This window comes from Nicotiana tabacum, chromosome 4, assembly GCF_000715075.1.
Source record: "Nicotiana tabacum cultivar K326 chromosome 4, ASM71507v2, whole genome shotgun sequence".
In the NCBI taxonomy this organism is placed as follows: Eukaryota; Viridiplantae; Streptophyta; class Magnoliopsida; order Solanales; family Solanaceae; genus Nicotiana; species Nicotiana tabacum.
In genome coordinates, this window is record NC_134083.1 from 49,506,949 (window position 1) to 49,530,191 (window position 23,243).

Genomic DNA, 23,243 nt, shown 5'->3' on the forward strand with positions numbered 1-23,243 from the left:
TTTTTGCTAAGGAAATTAAGGTTTTGTGGTGTAATGCACTGGGGAGTAAAGAAAAATTTTCGGCAGAAGAGGACATTTTTGCGGCCCACTATGCGGTCACAGAATTACTCTACGGGCCGCATAACGGCCACAGAATGAAGCAGTTGCGAGGCAAGATTTGGGGAAATCTGCTGTAAAGACCCGACCGGTCGTTTTGCTTTCTAGAACCCCATTCCCGGAAATAAGACTTCCCGTATGTGCTTTTACTGTTTTATAACTTGCGGGGATGGTTGGTTCGGGATTTGGAAGGTTCGGGTTGAAATCGGAACACTTGGTTCTTTAAGTTGGCCTTAAAAGGCTAAGTTTGACTTCGGTCAACATTTTGAGTAAATGACCCCAGAATCGAGATTTGACGGTTCCAATAGGTTCGTATTATGATTTTGAATTTGGGCGTATGTTCGGATCGGGTTTTGGATGACCCAGGAGCGTCTTGGCGCCTAATAGTGAAAGTTGGTTTTTTGAAAGTTTTTAGAAGTTTTTTAACTTTGGTTTAGAGTAGGTTTTGGTGATATCGAGGTCCAAATGGAATTCCGATACGGGGAATAGTTCCATAATGTCATTTAAGACTTGCACCCAAAATTTGATGTCATTCCGAGTAGTTTGATTCAATTGGTTTTGGGGTGTGATTCTTAGTTTTAATGTTATTTCGGGCGTTCCGAGATTTCGAGCAAGTCCATTTTATGATTCCAAACTTGTTGGTATGTTCGGGCGGGGCCCCAAGGGCTCCGAGTGTCAATCAGACGAGGCTCAAACCAAGTTGGAAATTGGGAGCCAAAGCTGAAGCTCCCAGCTGCTGTCATAATCGCACCTACGCTTAGCCAACCGCAGGTGCGAGTCCCATGATCGCAGAAGCGTCCCAGCATAGGCTGCCCAGCCATCGCAGAAGCGGAAGAAGGACCGCACCTGCGAAATTGCAGGTACGAAGGCAGGCATCGCAGGAGCGGGCAGTGTCGCAGGTGCGCTTGGTTTGTCGCTGATGCGTGGCCGCAGGCGCAATCACCTGGGCATAAAAGCGAGATGAGGCAGCCTGGCCTTGGTCCGCACCTGCACGAGTTTGTCCGCATAAGCGGAATCACAGGTGGGCCTATTGATAATCACTTAAGACAGTTATGTTTTAAATCAAGGTTTGAGCAGTTTTGCTTATTTCTTACACTTCTTGGGGGAGATTTTGGAGCTGGTTAGAGAGGGGATTTTCATCAACTAATTGAGGTAAGTAATTCCTATCAAATGTGAGTTATATACATAGTTTATGGGTGGATTATAACATGTAAATTAGTGAAAATCTTGGGGTTTAGGTAAAAACCTAGGTTTTTGATAAAAATGAGATTTAACCATGAAATTTATTATGGAATTTAGTAAAAATTATATATTTGAGTTCATGAGGTTATGGGTAACAACTTTATTCAAAAATTTTCGGAAGCCGGGCACCTGGGCCCGGGGTGAATTTTAGGAATTTTGCAAATAGGCTTGGGAAATCACTTTGATAGTTGGGTTATGAAGTTTTAAGCACGTGTTAATTATTTTTAATAACATTTGACTAGTTGCGAGTCATTTGTCGCCAAATTGAGGGTTTGGGCACAATCTTGGATCGGAAAGTAGGCCTTGAGATGAGGTAAGTCTCTTTTCTAACCTTGTAAGAGGGAATTTACCCCGTAGGTGAACTTAATTAATATGTGTTGTTATCTGTGGGGGCTACGTACGTACAGGGTGATGCGAGTCCGTACGCAGCTACTATCCCTTCTTATATACGGGTAGTTTAGGTTTACACCATGCTTGGTGGACATCGTCATCTGATTTTAGACTATTAATTGTATCGTTAAGATTCCAAAGGCTTCAAGTTGAATTTCTTTATTTTGAAAAGAATTGAGGGATGTTATGATTAACTTGATAAATTATATTTAACCGCGTCGCAAGTATATTTCGCGAGCAGGGTGATTTTTCCACTATTCTCATGGGAACGGGTCGTTCGCCTCGGCAGATTAATAGATGCATCTGTGGTTCGGGCTGTTCCACCCTCGGCAGTGCACAATATATTTATATGTATATTTGGATCGGGCCATACGCCCTCGGCATAATTCGTGCATAAAGATAGTCGAATCCCTTTTATATTTGATATTGTTCCATGGACTTGAAAGATAAAAGGATTAGACAAGAGAAATGACTCGACTATTACTTGAAATGAAAGGATTCTTTATTTATTTTCTTGCTCTGAGTTCTATTACCAATTTATATATCATATTTAATTAGAACTTCATGTTATTATATTTTTTTGCATATAGTAAGTGTCGAAGTCGACCCCTCATCACTACTTCTTCGAGGTTAGACTAGATACTTACTGGGTACATGTTGTTTATGTACTCACGCTACACTTCTGCACTTGATGTGCAGGATCTGAGGCAAATGCATCTGGATATCAGTCCAGCGCACACATTTGATTACTACTGCGAGACTTGCGGTGAGCTCTCTTCTGAGCCCGTTCTGCAGCAGTTGAAGTCTTCCTTTTGCCTTATTTTTCTGTTTATTTTGTTTCAGACAGTTGTGTAGCACTTTTTTTGTATATTCTACTAGTAGCCCATACACTTGTGATACCAGGTCTTGGGACACACTACCAGACTTATGGTTTGGGTTTTATTTCTACGGTTATGATTACATTTAGCTGTTTTCGTTGTAAATTATTCTAAATCGGTTGTTTATCAAATCTTTTAAATTAAGGAAAGATAATTACTTGAAAATTTAATTAAAACGGGAAATCACTAGATTGGTTAAGTTTGGCTTGCCTAGCAACGGATGCCAGGCGCCATCACGGCTTAAAATAGAATTGGGTCGTGACAACATGGTATCAGAGCACTAGGTTCACGTAGGTCTGACAAGTTATGGGCAGACCTAATAGAGTCTTTTGGATTAGTGCGGAGACGTTCGTACTTATCTTCGAGAGCGTAAAGGGTTTTAGGAAGCTACTATTTATTCATCTCCTATCATGCAGTTGATGGTGTACTAAATTTCTTCCTCTTATTCTCTCACAGATAGTGAGAACGCTAATGGAAGATGTTCCTGACCCGGGAGGGGCTGCTCCCCCTGTTGCTAGGGGCAGAGGCAGAGGCTGGGGGAGGGAACCCGCCCGAGGTAGGGGCGAGGATGTCCCAGAGTTACCCCAGCTATACCACCAGCGGATCCAGTAGAGGATCCCCTTATTGAGGAGTAGGGCGAGGTGCCTGCAGCGGAGCCAGCCTCGGTCGATTACATGTCAGCATTGGGCTTTCAGGAGGTTATGGGCCGTATGCTGTGGTTCATGGATACTATGACCCATACTGGTTTATTTCCAGCAAACCCAGCCACATCACAGGCAGGAGGGGAGCATAGACCCCTACTGCCCAAGTTCCGGGACATGCAACGGCCATATATCAGACCCCAAGTGCACTACCCGTGGGCGGAGCCCAGCCAGTTGCAGCAGCTATACCTGAGCCTAGACCAGTTGCGGTCGGCGAGCCACAGAAGCTACTGGATAGATGGACCAGGCTTCACCATCCTGTCTTTGGAGGTGAACGACATGAGGACCCACAAGACTTCATTGATAGTTGTAGGGACAGACTGCACAACATGAGTATATTAGAGTCCTATGGGGTAGATTTCACTACTTTCTAGTTGGAGGGCAGGGCCCGTATATGGTAGCAGTCACATCTTCTCGGCAGAACAGCAGGTTCTCCTCCCATGACTTGGGATCAGTTTACACACCTTTTCTTGGATAGGTATATTCCACCCTCCCATAGGAAAGAGTTACGATCTTAGTTTGAGCAGCTCCGGTAGGACCAGATGTCGGTGACTGATTGTGAGGCGAGATTCTCTGAGTTGTCTCGGCATGTATTGATGATACTACCTACTGAGATAGAGAGGGTACGGAAGTTCGTTGCCGGGTTGCACCCCAGTATTTTGTCTACTATGGCCTGAGAGTTCGAGATGGGGAACTCTTACTAGCTGGTTTTGGACATAGCTCGGAGGGTCGAGGGTAATCGTCAGCGGGATCGAGAACAGGTGCCGCGGGACAACTGGTTCCGTCATTTGGGAGAATTCAGCGGTGCTCCATCCATGGGCAGAGGTCAGTTTGGCAGAGGCCAGCTAAGCAGTCCTACATATCCAGCACCACCGCCTCCTCGGGGTGCTCCAGTGTGACCCTATTTTAGTGCCATGCCAGAGAGCTCCTACCGCCCACCAGCTATTCAGGGTTCCTCTAGTGTGTATTCAGGCCATCAGGGTCATACTTTAGGTTAGCAGTCCACCATTCTGAGGGGTTGTTACGAGTGTGGGGATCCTGGCCACATGAAGAGGTTTTATCCCAGACTTCGGGGAAAGTCAGTACAACAAGGTCATCAACCTATGATTACAACACCACTGGTCCGACCGCCTAGAGGCGGAGGGCAGGTGGGTAGGGGTCATCCTAGAGCTTGAGGCCAATTAGGTGGCGCTCCAGCCAGATTCTATGCTTTCCCGGCCAGACCAGATACAGAGGCCTCAGATGCCGTGATCACAGGTATTATTTCTGTCTGCGGTAGGGAGGCTTCGGTATTATTTGATCTAGGGTCCACCTATTCATATGTGTCATCCTTGTTTGCTCATTTTCTGGATATTCCTCATGAGCCTTTGGGCACTCCTGTTTATATGTCCATTCCTGTGGGTGATATTTTTGTTGTGGATCGGATCTATCAGTCCTGTATGGTCACGTTCTGTGGTTATGCGACTGAAGCAGATCTCCAGTTACTCGATATGACCGACTTCGAGGTTATCCTGGGCATAGACTGGTTATCTCCCTATCACTCCATCCTTGATTGCCATGCCAAGACTCTTACCTTAACGATGCCAGAATTGCCTAGATTGGAGTGGAAGGGTTTGTCTATCAGTACATCTAGTCGGGTTATCTCTTTTCTGAAGGATCGACATATGGTCGAGAAGGGTTGTTTGGCTTATCTAGCCTATGTTCAGGATACTACCGCAGAGACCCTGATGATTGATTCAGTACCAGTAGTCCGGGAGTTCTCTGATGTGTTTCCTTCTTATCTTCCAGGCATGCCACCGGATTGTGATATTGATTTCTGTATTGATTTGACTCCAGGTACCCAGCCTATATCTATCCCACCGTACAGTATGACTCCGAAAGAGTTGAAGGAGTTGAAATAACAACTTGAGGAGTTGCTAGCAAAGGGGTTCGTCAGGCCCAGTATATCGCCTTGGGGTGCACCAGTGTTGTTTTTGAAGAAGAAGAATGGGACTATGTGGATGTGCATTGATTACCACTAGTTGAACAAAGTCACCATTAAAAACAAGCACCTGTTACCGCGTATCGATGATTTGTTTGACCAGTTTCAGGGTGCTAGGGTGTTGTCTAAGATCGACTTGAGATTGAGATATCATCAGTTGAAGATTCAGGATTCGGATGTTCCAAAGACTTCTTTACGTACTAGATATGGCCATTATGAGTTTCTAGTGATGTCCTTCGGTTTGACTAACACCCCGGTGGCGTTTATGGATTTGGTGAACATGGTGTTTTAGGCCTTACATTGATTCGTTTGTCATTGTCTTCTTTGATGACATTTTGATTTACTCACATAGCATGAAAGAGCACGAGCAGTATTTGAGAGTGGCGCTTCAGATTTTGCGGGAACAGAGGCTATATGCTAAGTTCTCCAAGTGTGAGTTCTGGCTATATTCTGTAGCATTCTTGGGGCATCTATTTCAGGCGAGGGTATTAAGGTGGATCCCAAGAAGATTAAGGCAGTTCAGAGTTGGCCTCGTCCTACTACGGCTACTGAGATTAGGAGCTTCTTGGGGTTAGCAAGCTATTATCGCTGGTTTATAGAGGGTTTTTCATCTATTATCGCACCTTTGACTAGATTGACCCAGAAGGGTGCTCCGTTCCGTTGGTTCGATGATTGTGAGGCGAGCTTCCAGAAGCTCAAGACAGCCTTGACTATAGCACCAGTTCTAGTGTTGCCTTCCGGATCAAGGATGTATACGGTGTATTGTGATGTTTGACGCGTTGGTTTGGATTGTGTATTGATGCAGGAGGGGCAAGTTGTTACATATGCTTCACGTCAGCTGAAGACCCATGAGAAGAATTATCCTGTGCATGATTTGGAGTTGGCCGCGATGATTGTCCATGCTCTTAAGATCTGGAGGAATTACCTTTATGGGGTGTCTTGTGAGGTTTACACTGATCATCGTAGCTTGCAGCATTTATTCAAGCAAAGGGATCTCAATTTGAGGTAGCGCAGACGGCTTTTGTTACTAAAGGATTATTACATCACCATTCTTTATCATCCGGGCAAGGCGAACGTGGTCGCGGATGCCTTGAACAGGAAGGCAGAGAGTATGGGTATCTTTGCATTCATTTCAACGGAGGAGAGACCACTAGCCTTGGACATTCAGTCTTTGGCTAACAGACTTATGAGGTTGGATATTCCAGAGCCCAACCGAGTTCTTGCATGCGTAATTGCCCAATCTTCACTATTAGAGCAGATCGAGGCTCGACAGTTTGATGATCTGCACTTGACGGTTCTCAGAGAGACAGTACTGTAGGGTAGTGCCAAGGAGGTTTCTATCGGTGAGGACGGTGTTCTGTGAATGCAGGGTCGTCTATGTGTTCCAAATGTTGATGGCTTGAGGGAGAGGATTCAAGAGAAGGCGCATAGTTCTCGATATTCCATTCATCCAGGTGCTACTAAGATGTACCACGGCCTGAGGAAACATTATTGGTGACGGCGGATGAATAAAGACATAGTTGAGTATGTAGCCAGATACCTAAATTGCCAGTAGGTTAAGTATGAGCACCAGAGGCTAGGAGGCCTACTCCACCAGTTGACTATACGTGAGTGGAAGTGGGAGTGTATTACTATGGACTTCGTAGTTTGGTTGCCGAGGACCTTGCAGAAGTTTGATGCAGTTTGGGTCATTGTCGACAGGTTGACCAAGTCGGCGCACTTCATTCCGGTTATAACTACGTATACTTCAGAGAGGTTGGCCCAGATTTATATTTAGGAGATAGTCCGGTTGCATGGTGTGCCGGTTTCCATCATATCAGATAGAGGCCCTTAGTTTACTTCATATTTCTGGAGAGTGGTACAAAGTGAGTTGGGGACCCGTGTAGATCTCAGCACTACATTTCATCCACAGACCGATAGGCAGTCGGAGCGGACAGTTCAGATCCTGGAGGACATGCTCAGAGCATATGTGACTGACTTTGGGGGACAGTGGGATCGGTTCTTACCTTTGGTCGAGTTTTCTTACAATAACAGTTACCAGTCCAGCATCGAGATGGCTCTATTTGAGGCCTTATATGGTCGGCAATGTCGTTCTCCCATCAGGTGGTTTGAGACCGGCGAGGCTAAGTTTTATGGTATTAATCTAGTGAAGGATGCCTTGGAAAGGGTAAAGTTGAATCAGGAATGACTTCGCACAGCACAATCTAGACAGAAGAATTATGCGGACCAAAAGGCGCGTGATGTATCATTTATGGTAGGCGAGAAGGTTCTCTTGAAAGTCTCGCTGATGAAGGGGATCATGAGATTTGGGAAGAAGGGCATGTTGAGTCCAAGGATTATAGGCCCATTTGAGGTGTTGAAACGAGTTAGAGAGGTTGCTTTACCTCCCAGCCGATCAGGAGTCCATCCGGTCTTCCACGTGTCTATGCTCCGGAGGTATCATGCCATCCTATCACATGTATTAGACTTCAGTACGATTCCGTTAGACGAGAGTCTGGGTTGTGAAGAGGAGCCAATTGCCATTGTTGATAGGCAGGATCGCCAGTTGAGATCCAAGAGGATTTCAGCAGCAAAGGTTCAGTGGAGGGGCCAAGGAGTCGAGGAGGCGACTTGGGAGTCCGAGGAGGACATGCAGAGAAGATACCCACACTTATTTATCACTCCAAGTATGATTCTAGACCTGTTCGAGGACGAATGTTTGATTAAGAGGTGGAGAATGTAATGACCTGACCGGTCGTTTTGTTTTCTAAAACCTCGTTCCCCTAAATAAGATTTCCCATACGTTCTTTTACTGTTTTCTGACTTGTGGGAATGGTTGGTTCGAGATTTAGAAGGGTTCGGGTTGAAATCGAAACACTTGGTTTCTTAAGTTGGCCTTAAATGGCTAAGTTTGACTTCGGTCAACATTTTGAGTAAACGACCCCGGAAATAGGATTTGATGGTTCCAACTGGTTTGTATGATGATTCTGGACTTGGGCGTATGATCGGATCAGGTTTTGGATGACCCAGGAGCGTCTTGGCGCCTAATAGTGAAAGTTGGTTCTTTGAAAGTTTTAGAAGTTCTTTAAATTTGGTTTAGAGTAGGTTTTGATGATATCAAGGTCCTCATGGAATTCCGAGACCGGGAATAGTTCCGTAATATCATTTAAAACTTGCACGTAAAATTTGGTGTCATTCCGAGTAGTTTAAGTACGTATCGGCGCATTGGTAGAAAATTGAAGAACTTGAAGTTTATAAGTTTGATTCAATTGGTTTTGGGGTGTGATTTTTAGTTTTAATGTTATTTTTGGCATTCCAAGAGTTTGAGCAAGTACGTTTTATGATTCCAAACTTGTTGGTATGCTCGGGCGGGGACCCGGGGGGCCCTAGTGTCAATCGGACGAGGCTCAGACCAAGTTGGAAATTGGGAGGCAAAGCTGAAGCTTCCAGCTACTGTCATAATCGAACATGTGCTTTGCTAGCTGCAGGTGCAAGCCCCATGATCGTAGAAACATCCCAGTATTGGCCGCCCAGCCATCGCAGAAGTGGAAGAAGGACCGCACCTGCGAAAGCGCAGGTGCGAAGGCATGCATCATAGGAGAGGGCAGTGTCGCAGGTGTGCTTGGTTTGTCGCTGATGCACGGCCGCAGGTGCGATCACCTAGGCGCAGAAGTGATATGGGGCAGCCTGGCCTTGGTCCGCACCTGCTTGAGCTTGTCCGCAGAAGTGAAATCGCAGGTGCGGAAATCGCTGATGGCATTGGTGTTTTAAATCGGGGTTTGAGCATTTTTGCTCATTTCTTACACTTCTTGGGGGCGATTTTGGAGCTAGTTAGAGAGGGGATTTTCATCAACTAATTGAGGTAAGTAATTCCTATCAAGTGTGAGTTACATACATAGTTTATAGGTGGATTATAACATGTAAATTAGTGAAAATCTTGGGGTTTAGGTAAAAACTTAGGTTTTTTTTAAAAATGAGATTTAACCACGAAATTTATTATGTAATTTAGTAAAAACCATATATTTTCGTTCATGAGGTTATGGGTAACAACTTTATTCAAATATTTCCAAAATTCGGGCACGTGGGCCCGGGGGTTAATTTAAGGAATTTTGCAAATAGTCTTGGGAAATCACTTTGATAGTTGGGTTATGAACTTTTAAGCACGTGTTAATTATTTTTAAAAACATTTGACTAGTTGCGAGTAATTTGGCGCCAAATTGAGGGTTTGGGCACAATCTTGGATCGGAAAGTAGGCCTTGAGACGAGGTAAGTCTCTTTTCTAACATTGTAAGAGAGAATTTACCCCGTAGGTGAATTTAAATAATATGTGTTATTATCTGTGGGGGCTACATACATACGGGGTGACGAGAGTCCGTACGTAGCTCCTATTCCTTCTTATGTCCGAGTAGTTTAGGTTTACACCATGCTTGGTGGACACCGTCATCTGATTTTACACTATTAATTGTATCTTTAAGATTCCAAAGGCTTCAAGTTGAATTTCTTTATTTTGAAAAGAATTGAGGGATGTTATGATAAACTTGATAAATTATATTTAACCGCGTCGCAAGTATATTTCGCGAGCAGGGTGACTTTTCCACTATTCTCATGGGAGCGGGCCGTTCGCCTCGGCAGGTTAATAGATGCATCTATGGTTCGGGTCGTTCCACCCTCGGCTGTGCACATTATATTTATATGTATATTTGGATCGGGCCATACGTCCTCGGCATAATTCGTGTGTAAAGATAGTTGAATCCCTTTTATATTTGATATTGTTCCATGGACTTGAAAGATGAAAGAATTAGACAAGAGAAATGACTAGGCTCTTACTTGAAATGAAAGGATTGTTTATTTATTTTCCTGCCATGAGTTCTATTACCATTTTATATATCATGTTTTATTAGAACTTCATACTATTATATTTTGGCCCCTAGTAAGTGTCGAAGTCGACCCCTCGTCACTACTTCGATGTTAGAGTAGATACTTACTGGGTACATGTTGTTTATGTACTCATGCTACACTTCTGTGCTTGATGTGTAGGATCTAAGGCAGGTGCTTCTGGATATCAGCCTTGTGCGCACACTTGATTACTAATACGAGACTTGTGGTGAGCTGTCTTCTGAGCCAGTTATGCAGCAGCCGAAGTCTTCCTTTTGCCTTATTTTTCTGTCTATTTTGTTTCAGACAGCTGTGTAGTACTTTTTTGTATATTCTACTAGTAGCCCATAAACTTGTGACATCAGGTCTTGGCACACACTACTAGACTTATGGTTTTGGTTTTATTTCTACGGTTATGATTGCATTTAGCTGCTTTCGTTGTAAATTATTCTAAATCGGTTGTTCATCAAATCTTTTAAATTAAGGAAAGATAATTACTTGAAAATTTTATTAAAATAGTAAATCACTAGATTGGTTAAGGTTGTCTTGCCTAGCAACGGATGTCAGGCGCCATCACGGCCTAAAATAGAATTGGGTCGTGACATCTGTGGTGTATTATGCGACCGCAGACCTGTTCTACGGTGCATTATACGACCGCAGAACAGGTATACGGGCCGCATAATCACCGTAGACCTATCCAGGTGACCCTCATTTTGGAGCTTCAATTATGTGGTCAGTTTGCAGACCACATACGTGTTATGCGATCACAAATCTGCGTTGGGACTTCAATTCTTTCTAATTTTTTACCCGACTCAACTTCGATTTATAGCCCTTGAAGCTCATTTTGGAGCAAAAATCTGACATTTTTAGAGAGAAGGGAGAGTGTTCTAGAGAGATAAAGATGCTCAAGTGTTTTGTTCATCAAGATCTTATTCAATTTCGAGTTTGGGAAAAGATGAGTGATTAAGAGTACGATTATTGGATGTAAGAGTATTATTTATACGTATCAATAAGGTTTATGGAAAGATTGTTGAGTTCAAATGCAAAGATTAGGTTGAAAATGGTAGAAATCTTCAAAGATTTTAATTGAAGATTTGATGGTCAAGTTGATGTCGGAATTTGGTGAAATTTATATGGTTGGACTCGTGGTTGGATGGGCGTTCATATTTTATAACTTTTGTCGGGTTCCGAGACGTGGGCCCCACGGGTAATTTTTGAGTTAATTTCAGATTTTTATTGGAAAATTAGTATTTTCTTATGGAATTAATTACAATAATTGGTATTGACTTAATCGAATTAATTGTGTCTAGATACGAGGCTTTCAGAGACCAATTTTTGTGGCAAGGGCATAGCGGAATAAAGCATTACATGGGGTTAGGTAAGTAACAGTTCTAAATTTGGTCTTGAGGGTATGAAGCACCAGATTATGTGTTATGTGATTGCTTTTGAGGTGACGCACATGCTAGGTGACGGGCGTGTGGGCGTGCACCGTAGAAATTATGACTTGGTCAAATTCCATGGAACTGTGTAGTTGAATAATGTGTTGATACCAATACATTCTCTATGTGTTAGAGAAAATTGAGTCGAGACTCATATAAACAAAATCATGCTTAGACATATGCTATTATTATTGGTACCCACTGGGTTCATTTCTGTGGTTGAATTATATTTTCAAATTGTAATTTCACACTCAGTCATGCTTATTCATTTCATATCATATCTCAGTCTCTGTTGCTATTTATTAAAACATCATATTATCATTTTTGGGCTGATTTTCATGACATCTTGAGCCCGAGAGACAGGAGAGGTTGATGACTGAGTTTGGCCGAGGGCCTAATTGTGAGGATATTTATGAGATCGCGCTGCATGCCACAACATGTTTCATTGATTTATGCCATGATTGGCTTGTTATAGCGCTTGGGCTGAAGGAGCCCCTCCGGACCCCCGATGAGCACATGTACCTACTGAATGCGAGTACCGAGCGCGAGTGTCGAGTGCCGAGTGCCGAGTGATAAGTGACTATGAGGAATGAGTGACTGTGAGGATAGAGTGACTGTGAGGAAAGAGTGACTGTGAGGTTGGAGTGAATGAGAGGACTAAGTGACCGTTACTCTGAGAGGATGCATTGATTTCATTATTTGATGCATTTCAGCTATCATATATCACTATTTTGGAAATTTCGGAAAAAAATTATTTTATGTTTCAGTTAAATTTGATATGTGAAATTTTAAATGTTGAACTTGAGAGCATGCCTACCCTTTTATGTTGGAAAGTACTGTATTTGGACTTAGCTGAGAAGATCGTCACGGCTTTAAGTTCTTTATTTATTATTGTTACTTACTGAGTTGGCTGGACTCATACTACACCCTAAACTTCGTGTGCAGATCCAGATGATCCCGGACACCGCAGGTGTTGATTCTTTCGCACAGTTGATTTTCTGAAAATTTCGAGGTAGCTGTCGTGTTTTGCATACCTTGTCTCTCCTTCTCTAACTCCTTGTTTATTGTATTTGGTCTCAGACTATTATAGACCGTGTTTTCCAAACTTGTAACGTATAGATGCTCATGTACTCACTAACACTGGGTTTTAGGAGTAAATTTATATTCAGTATTGGTGGGAGTTTCCCCCTTAAATTAATTCTTATGTTTCCAATATTTAAAAGAATGTGGGCTATTGATGTTGTCGGTTTGCCTAGTATCGGGATAGGCGTCATCACAACAGGTGTGATTTTTAGGTAGTGACAGTATCACGAAAAAATTATCAAATCAAAATCCCTAAATATAATTTTGATTTGGAGAGGAGAGAAAAAAGGAAAAAGTTATAACTAAATCCCTTGATTGAAGACACTAAAAATGGATAGGGAGCCTTTTAAGGTGAAATGTATATAATTTGTAAATAAAGGAAACAGTTTTAGATTCACATAAGGTCTCTTCATAGTGGGTATCTCAGATACGGTATTTTGAGTATTAAAATGGGAATACAACGCCTTATGGGCCTTAGGGTGATGTGGTTTTATGCTAGGATCTCTCGTGGTGAGCGTTGAGTTAAGGGTCATAGTGTTGGTAAAGAAAAGTGTTAACTTGAAGGAAATTCAGAAGAAACTAGAAGGAAATAGAACAGCTTGGTAGTAAGTTGGATCAGTATGGTAATGGTATGCTCGGTTCTTTTGGTTCCTACAATGTGATGAGGCTTTACAAGTGTTTTGTGGTAATACTCTTGGGTTTGGTGACTTGAGTGACTTGGTTGAGTTAGAGGGATTTAGTTCTGATGGCTTGGTTATGTGCATATGGGTTTCGTAGAGTTCTCGATGATTTCTACCACGGTTTGAGATGGATATTTTCTACCGGCATGATGAGTATGTTGCGTATTGTGATTTTCTCCTGGATGGGATCAAATGAAAGGTTTCCGACTGATCGATTATGTATTCTACTTATGACTCTGAGTTAATAATGGTGTTCTCGTATTTTCAAATGATGGCATGACAGACGCAGTACGTTGTGTGAGATTGAGATTTGCATGTGCAAGTATACGATTCAGTTTCAAAAGGAAGGTTATGAGTTCTAGACGACATTGACAGTTTCAAATATTTAGAGGAATGCTGGAACTATCTGGTATCACGTAAGAAGACTATTTGCATTTCAGAAGGCACCTTGTATTTTGACTTACGGATGCTCCATGGTATTGCGGTACTCTCATGGTTGATCGACTATTGATGTTCGGATTTATCTATGTAGCACGGAAGAATTATGGAAGTATTTCTCATGGAATGATTTTATATGAAGGATGTGTCAGTCATTTGAGTGGTGGAGATAAGATCAGATCTGGTGATTCTTTCGTATTGTCGTGGTTTGGAGACTGGGAGTCTCAAAGGTTGATTGTTTCATGGTTGCGGACTGCAAAGATATGGCCAAGTTGGCCAGCTGGAAGTATGTGTTATGGTTAGATTATTGTGGACTTTTAGAGGGTTATTTATATATTTGAGTATTTTTGGAATCGATTTAGAGGCTACTAGTAGGCCTAATGAGGATGTGTATTATACATCGGGTCGTATTTGTTAACTCAGCATGACTATTGTTGGATGGGTGTGTCATTCGGTTAAAGTTAAGCTTGTTCATGTTATGAGATGATCTATGTGTTACTCTTCTCTACTATGCTGAGTTGTGATTTGTTGGTTATTTGAACACATGATGTGGTTCTGTTTGGGTCTTGTGGCAGAATTCGAGCGAGATGGTACTTGGGATGTCGAATGGTTAATTGCACCTTGGTTATGGTCTTTCTTGTTAGTGGTATATTGTGCTAGCCGTTCCTCCATGGTTATGTTCATGCCCTTCATGTGTTTGTTGTTGATTTGCATAGGGTTGTGGATTTTGAGTATTTTGGTTCGAGCTATTTCATGTGGACCGGTGTTTGGATTGGGTCATGCATTGTGGCAGAGTCATGTTGGGATATGATCTTTTGTGTGAGGCTTGTGTGTTTTATTGCTACTATGTGTTATGGGTTCATAACATTGTGCTTGTGGTGGTATCCGCTGAGCTTATGGGACGACTCTCTTATTTGATTCTCTTTCCATTACTAGGAGCATTTAAGTTGTTGCTCGTTTAGTGAACGGATTGCAAGGTATATGCCTTGAGATGGAATTGGTGTGGCATGTTAGTAGAGTAACTGTATTTGATAGGATAAGGTCATCAGACCTGGAATAAATACTGCCGGATTTGATTACGGTATGTTTGAAAGAATAATATTACTAATCAGCTTAGAATGTGACTATGGTTCTTGTCGGGCTAGAGGGCTCCATGTCTGTTGATTTGATGAGTGATTGTGAGTTTCTACGTGTTTCATTCACCATTTGAAAGTATACGAAGGTTTGGGACATGGTTTTAGTTTATATGAGGCTTGTTACTAGTATCGGGTTTGTTTTTGGGAAGCTATTGTGGTCGGAAAATATTGTTGTAAGTATCTGAGTTATGTGGTATATCATGTGATTACATCTTGGGTTATGGTTATGGCTTGGTACAGCTTGTTCAGACTTATACAGTGTGTGAATGCGAGAATCAGGTCTTGTAATGGATTTCGGATGTTGGAGATTTGATTCCAAGGTGTATGGGCTAAGATTAGAGAAAGGATCTTCAGTTAGGTTGTGTTGGCAAGCTTATGTGATTGGGGTGACTTGGGATCACCCACGGGTATATGCATGATGAGGTAACACAGTGATGTGATGGCTTTGAAACGACTCTTAGCACGTTTGAGGACGAAAGTATGTTTAAGTGGGGGAGAATGTAATGATCCAACAGGTCATTTTGAGAATTTGTATTTCGTTCAGCTGTTTGAAGTCTTGAGTAGCTTCATATGATGTATTATGACTGGTGTGAATTGTCGGTTTTGGTTTTCATGTGATTCACAATTTATTTGGAAGAAGGATTCTCAACTAGGAAGCTTTAAGTTGGAAGTGTTAACCAAGTTTGACTTTTATATATTTGGCCTCGGATCGGAGTTTTGATTGTTTTGTTATGGTCGGATAGTGATTTTGGACTTGGGAGTTTGCCCGTATTTGCATTGGGATATTTCTAGAAGGTTTCGGCACAATTTTTGCTAAAGTTGGAATTTTGAAGGTTTGGAATGTTCATAAGTTTGACCGAGAGTTGACTTTGATGATACAAGATTCGAATTATAGTTTCGGGAGTTGGAATAAGTTCGTTAAGTCATTTGGAACTTTTGTGCAAACTTTGAGGTCATTCCGGGTTGATTTGATATGGTTCGACACGTATTTTGGAAGTTAAAAATTCAAAAGTTTATTAGGTTCGATTCGAGGTGCGATTCATCATTTTGATGTTGTTATGTGTGATTTGAGGCCTCGAGTAGGTCCGTGTTATATTTTGGGACTTGTTGGCATATTCGGATGGGGTCCCGAGGGGCTCAGGTGAGTTTCAGCAGATCATTTTGGATCATGTTGGTTGATGTTTGTTTGTGTAGGGACCTTGTGTAACCGCACCTGCGAAGCCTTGGGCGCAGGTGCGGAGCCGCAGAAGGGACACTTGTAGCGAAGAAGTTGGAGTCCGCAAATGCAGAGATTCCATCGCATAAGCGAAGGCGCAGACGCGAAACTATGGTCGTAGAAGCGAAGGTGGCCCGTTGTCGAGAAGTCATAGGTGCAGGGAGCTGGGTCACATTTACGGAAGCACAAAAGTGGTGAGTTGGGGTGCATAAGCAAGAATCTTCGCAGAAGCGGTTGGTGGCTCGCACCTGTGATGTCGCAGAAGCGAGTATATTTTCGTAGGTGTGAGGGGTCGAATTTCAGAGATTTTTTCGCAAAAGTGGAGTTTAGTCGCATAGGCGGCCAATATTTTGCAAATGCGAAAATGCTGGGCAGATTGTATTTTTATTCAAGGGTTGGTTCATTTGATCACATTTTGGGATTTGGAGCTCGATTTTGGGCGATTGTAAAGGGTATTTTCACCATATGGATTGAGGTAAGTGTTTTTAACTCGGTTTTGATAATATTTCATGAATCTATCTTTGATTTTAGCATTTGGATTATGATTTTTAAAGAGCAATTAGGGGGTTTTGTCTAAAATTTTCCAAAATGAAATTTTGAGATTTGAACATCGATTCGGTATTGGATTTGAGTGAATTTAGTATGGTTTGACTCATAATTGAATGAATTTGTAAGTTTTGTCGGGTTCTGTGTAATTGATTAATGATTCGACATTTATCGATTGGGTTTGTCTCATATGGTATTATTTGATGTTTTTGAGTTGCTTTTGGCTAGGTGCGAGCCGTTTGGAGATTGAAACTGGCGGGATGGCATTTCTAGAGTGGTGTTTGGCTTGCTCAGTATTTGTTTTGGCTTTTTTGAGGTAACGATCGTATCTAAATGTGGTCGAGGCACTAGTTGCCTGAATTATTTGTGATAACTATGTGCTATGGGTGCGCATATGTGTGGAGTTTGAGCCTAGGAGCCAATGAAGACCCCATGCCCATTGCATTTACTGAATCCGAGAGTCTGAGCATACTAGTCATGGACCAATACATCGCACGACGAAGTGAGGAAGACATGGGACACGGCTGCAACTTTTGGTTCACCCCGCACGTCGAACGCGAGGGCGAAAGGCAATTAATTGTGATTGAAAATGCCTGGCATTAGGTATGCAACACAGAAACCGACGCCGAGCAAGCCTAATTTGCACTTGTTCCATGACTGAGATGGCATGCGGTCTAGGATGTCGCTGCACAAGCAGGGATCCAACCTAGCCACACAAGCTGAACACCACTCATGTGCCGCACGTACATTTACCTCGCTGATGTATGAGGACAACAGCCCCAACACGCGACGCGCAACCATGTGTTATTGCCAATGCCAACATTGCAATGCCAAGACAAGCCCCGCCAGGAAAGAACAGGGGGTTGGTGTGTAGAAACGAAGAAGGCGCCACAAGTTAAAGGCACAGATAGAACCCACAACAACTGATGGCCTTCGGCATGTACTCAGCTTAGCCCCATACACATGAAACCTTGCGGTGCTACTTGCTCGAGGTCTCGCCGTTACGTTTCCAAAAGCCATCAACTGCCACAAGCGATGCCGCCACCCGATGTTGCCCACAACAATCGATGGCATTCGGCATGTATTGAGCTTAGCACATGCACATGGTACCTTTCGGCGCTACTTGAACGACACTTCGTCATTCCGTTGCCAAAAGCCATAAGCCTCCATGAGCTATGCCAGACACAACCCACAACAATCGATGGCCTTCGTCATGTACTGAGCTTAGCCCCATGTGCACGGAACCTTGCGGCGCTACTTGCACGAGGCCTTGCCATTCCATTGGCAAAAGCCATTAGGTGCCACGGCACGAGGCCATGCGCATGGGGCTAAGCTCAGTACATGCCCCATGACCTGCCATTTCCTACCATGGCCATGCCCTACCATTTCCTGCCATGTCATGTGCTGTGCCATGGCAATGGTCATGTCCTGCCCCATCCGACATCGTGCCATGGCCTCGTCCGATGTTGTTCCATGGCCATTCCCTGCCACGTCCGACGTCGTGCCATGGTCACATCTGACGCCGGGCCATGTCCTGCCATGTCCTGTGTCATACCATGGCCATATCCTACAATGTCTGACGTTGTACTATGTCCATGTTTGATGTCGTGCCATGGCCACGTCCGACGTTGGGCCATGGCGATGCCCTGCCATGTCTTTCCATATCCTGCGTCATGCCATGGCCATGTCTTTCCATGGCCGCGTCCGACGTCGTGCCATGGCCATGCCCTAACACGTCCCATGTCATGCCATGGCCACGTCCGACGTCGGGTCATGACCATGCCCTACCATGTCCTGCGTCATTCCATGGCCATGTCCTGCCATGGCCGCATCCGAGTCGGGCCATGGCTACGCCCTGCCATGTCCGACACTGGGCCATGGCCACGTCCGATGTTGTACCATGGCAACGCCATTCCATGTCCTACCACGTCCGACGTCGGGCCATGGTCACGCCCTGTCATGTCCTGCCATGTCCTGCATTGTGCCATGGCCATGTCCTACCACGTCTGATGACATTCCATGGCGACGTCCGACTAGGTTAAAATTCCTAAACCGAGACGTGGCGGTTGACGGACACGTTAAGAAGTCCGAAGACATTAGTGGGAGCCTCGAGAAGAGTTATATTTTTTGTTTAATAGCCTACCCACCCTGGAAACGACTCAGTCGGAGGTAGGGTCCAGCGGTTGGAAGAGCACCGCATGTCGCGTGGTGTCCAGCGAGTCCCCGACGACCCTTGAAAATCCGGAGGACCGAGTGTCGTCCACGCCTGGTCGTACTCATAACCACATCAAGTCTCCATGCGCATGGCCTCCACTCGTGGCAGCTGATGTCTTTTGGAAACGGAATGGCGAGGCCTCGTGCAAGTAGCGCCAGAATGTGCCGTGCGCATGGGGCTAAGCTCAGTACATGCCGAAGGCCATCAGTTGTTGTGGGTAGTGTCTGGCATCGCTCGTGGAGGCTAATGGCTTTTGGCAACGGAATGGCGAAGCGTCATGCAAGTAGCGCCGCAAGGTGCCATGCGCATGGGGATAAGCTCAATACATGCCGAATTCCATCGGCTGTTGTGGGTAACATCGGGTGGCGTAATCGCTCGTGGAAGCTGATGGATTTTGGCAACGGAACGGCGAGGCCTCATGCAAGTAGCGCCGCAAGGTGCCGTATACATGGGGCTAAGCTCAGTACATGCCGAAGGCCATTAGTTGTTGTGGGTTGTGTCCGTGCCTTTAGCTTGTGGTGCCTTCTTCGTTTCTACACTCCAACCCCCTGTTCGTGGCTAGCGGGGCTTATCTTGGCTTTGCAATGTTGGCATTGGCAACAACACATGGTTGTGCGTTGCGTGATAGTGATGTTGTCGGCATGCATCGACGAGGCAAGTGTACGTGCGGCACATGAGTGGTGTTCGACTTGTGTGGCTAGATTGTATACCTGCTTGTGCAGTGACGTCCTATCCCGCATGCCATCTCAGTCATGGCACAAGTGCAAATTAGGCTTGTTCGGCATTGGTTTTTAGTGTTGCATACCTAATGCCCCTGGCGTTCGACGTGCGGGATGAACAAAAAGCTGCAGTCGTGTCCCACGTCATCCTCGCTTCATCGTGCGATGTCTTGATCCATGACTAGTATGCTCGAACTCTCGGATTCGGTAAACTCAATGGGCATGGGGTCTTCATTGGCTCCTATCTGCCCAAAGAATGCTCCTTATGAATGACGATCGTGCTCGTCTTGGACTTGGCCGTGCCCTTTGTGTCGGCCATGATCATGTGATGCTGATGTCAACGAGGAATGCTACCTGGCTGATCTTGCTAGTAGTCATATGCTTGTCTCAAAGATTAAGTCATGCATGTGTAAGTATGGACAAATTCATATTGTATAACTGCGAATGGCTCATTAAATTAGTTATAGTTTGTTTGATGGTATCTACTACTCAGATAACCATAGCAATTCTAGAGCTAATACATGTAACAAACCCAGACTTCTGGAAGGGATGTATTTATTAGATAAAAGGTCGATTCGGGCTCTGCCCATTGCTGCGATGATAAATGATAACTCGACGGATCGCACGGCCATCGTGCCGGCGACGCATCCTTCAAATTTTTGCCCTATCAACTTTCAATGTTAGGATGGTGGCCTACCATGGTGGTGATGGGTGACGGAGAATTAGGATTCGATTCCGGATAGGGAGCCTGAAAAATGGCTACCACATCCAAGGAAGGCAGCAGCCGCGCAAATTACCCAATCCTGACACGGGGAGGTAGTGACAATAAATAACAATACCGAGCTCTATGAGTCTGGTAATTGGAATGAGTGCAATCTATATCCCTTAACGAGGATCCATTGGAGGGTAAGTCTAGTGCCAGCAGTCGCGGTAATTCCAGCTCCAAAAGCGTATATTTAAGTTGTTGCAATTATAAAGCTAGTAGTTAGACTTTGGGATGGGCCGGCCGGTCCGCCTTAGGTATGCACCGGTCGTCTTGTCCCTTCTGCCAGCGATGCGTTCCTGGCCTTAATTGGATGGGTCGTGCCTCCGGCGCTATTACTTTGAGGAAATTAGAGTGCTCAAAGCTATCCTGCACTCTGTATACATTAGCATGGGGTAACATTATAGGATTTCGGTCCTATTACGTGGGCCTTCGGGATCAGAGTAATGATTAATAGGGATAGTCGGGGGCATTCGTATTTTATAGTCAGAGGTGAAATTCTTGTATTTATGAAAGACGAACAACTGCGAAAGCATTTTCCAAGGATTTTTTCATTAATCAAGAATGAAAGTTGGGGTTCGAAGACGATTAGATATCATCCTAGTCTCAACCATAAATGATGCCGACTAGGGATCGGCGGATGTTGCTTTTAGGACTCCGTCGGCACCTTATGAGAAATCAAAGTTTTTGGGTTCAGGGGGATTATGGTCTCAAGGCGGAAACTTAAAATAATTTATGGAAGGACACCACCAGGAGTGGAGCCTGCGGCTTAATTTGACTCAACACGGGGAAATTTACCAAGTTCAGACATAGTAAGGATTGACAGATTGAGAGCTCTTTCTTGATTCTATGGGTGGTGGTTCATGGCCATTATTAGTTGGTGGAGCAATTTGTCTGGTTAATTCCGTTAATGAACGAAACCTCAACTTGCTAACTAGCTATGCGGAGGTATCCCTTTGCGGCCAGCTTCTTAGAGGGATTATAGCCTTTTAGGCTGTGGACTTTTGAGGCAATAAAAGGTCTGTGATGCCCTAAGATGTTCTGGGCCGTACGCCTGCTGCACTGATGTATTTAACGAGTTTATAGCCTTGATCGACAGGCCCGGGTAATCTTTGAAATTCATCTTGATGGGGACAGATCATTGCAATTGTTGGTCTTCAACGAGGAATTCCTAGTAAGCGCGAGTCATCAAATCGCGTTGACTATGTCCCTGCCCTTTGTACACACCGCCCATTGCTCCTACTGATTGAATGATTTGGTGAAATATTTGGATCGCGGCTGGGAGGTTTGCTGCCCGTGACGTCGCGAGAAGTCCATTGAACCTTATCATTTAGAGGAAGGAGAAGTCGTAATAAGGTTTCAGTAGGCGAACTTGCAGAAGGATCATTATTGAAACATGCAAAGTAGAATGACTCATGAACATGTTTAAACCCTAGGGAGCAGCGCAGACGGGGTGTTTGGCCTCCATCCGTGCGGCTCCATCCTATCCCCGGCGCGCGCGTTCGCCTGCGTGCGTGCCGGGTGATTAACGAACCCCAGCGCAGAAAGCGCCAAGGAATACTAAATTAAAAATCTGTCTCTCGCGCCCCGTTCGCGGCACGCATGGGGAACTTGTGCTTCTTTTGAAACACAAACGACTAACGACAACGGATATCTCGGCTCTCGCATTGATAAAGAACGTAGCAAAATGCGATATTTGGTGTGAATTGCAAAATCCCGTGAAGAATCGAGTCTTTGAACGCAAGTTGCGCCCGAAGCCATTAAGTCGAGGGAACGTCTGCCTGGGCGTCACACATCACGTTGCCCCCGCACACTGCGACTAGAATCATGGTCGTGGTGGTGTCGTGGGACGGATATTAGCCTCCCATGTGCCTCGAGCATGCGGTTGGCCTAAATGCGAGTCCACGGCAACGGACATCATGACAAGTGGTGGTTTAAACTTAACTCTTGTAATGTTGCGGCTCCAACCTATCGCATGTTTGGGCTCCCCGACCCTTATAGTGCTTAGGTGCTCCGACTACGACTCAGGTCAGGCAGGACTACCCACTGAGTTTAAGCATATCAATAAGTAGAGGAAAAGAAACTTACAAGGATTCCCCTAGTAACAGCGAGCGAACCTGGAATAGCCCAGCCCTAGAATCAGGCGGCTCCGTCATCTGAATTGTAGTCTGGAGAAGCATCGTCAGCGACACACCGGGAACAAGTCCCCTTTAAGGGGGCACCAGAGAGGGTAAGAGCCCCGTTATACCTGGACCCTATCGCACCACGAGGTAGTGTCTACGAGTCGGGTTGTTTGGGAATGCAGTGCAAATCGGGTGGTGAATTTCGTCCAAGGCTAAATATGGGCGAGATACTGATAGCAAACAAGTACCGCGAGGGAAAGATAAAAATGACTTTGAAAAGAGAGTCAAAGTATGCCTGAAATTGTCGGGAGGGAAGCGGATGGGGGCCGATGATGCACCCTAGTCAGATGTGGAACACTGTTGAGCCGGTCGGCCGATCGACTTGGGACGTGGACCAGCGTGGATTGGGGGGGGGGGGGAGCCAAAGCTCGGGATTTTGATATGCTCGTGGAATGATGTCTCCTTGATTGTGGTAGGCAACGCACGCATCTGGAGTGCTTCGGGATCTGCGCGCTCCGGATGTTGGACAGTGGGCTCCCCATTCGACCCATCTTGAAAAATGAACCAATGAGTCTGACATGTGTATGAGTCGACAGGCGAGTAAACCTGTAAGGCGTAAGGAAGCTGATTGGTAGGATCCCCCTGAGGGGTGCACTGCCGGCCGACCTTGATCTTCTATGAAGGGTTCAAGTGTGAGCATACCTGTCGGGACCCGAAAGATGGTGAACTATGCCTGAGTATGG

The 23,243-nt window shown here is 44.7% G+C and overlaps 1 non-coding gene across 1 annotated transcript; it reads left to right on the top strand.

Annotated features, from left to right (window-relative positions):
- Positions 1–22,012: 22,012 nt before the first annotated feature.
- On the top strand, positions 22,013–22,168 carry LOC107768482 (5.8S ribosomal RNA). The gene has a single exon (XR_012709046.1). It is a non-coding gene; the product is annotated as a 5.8S ribosomal RNA (ribosomal RNA).
- The last annotated feature ends 1,075 nt before the right edge of the window (positions 22,169–23,243 follow it).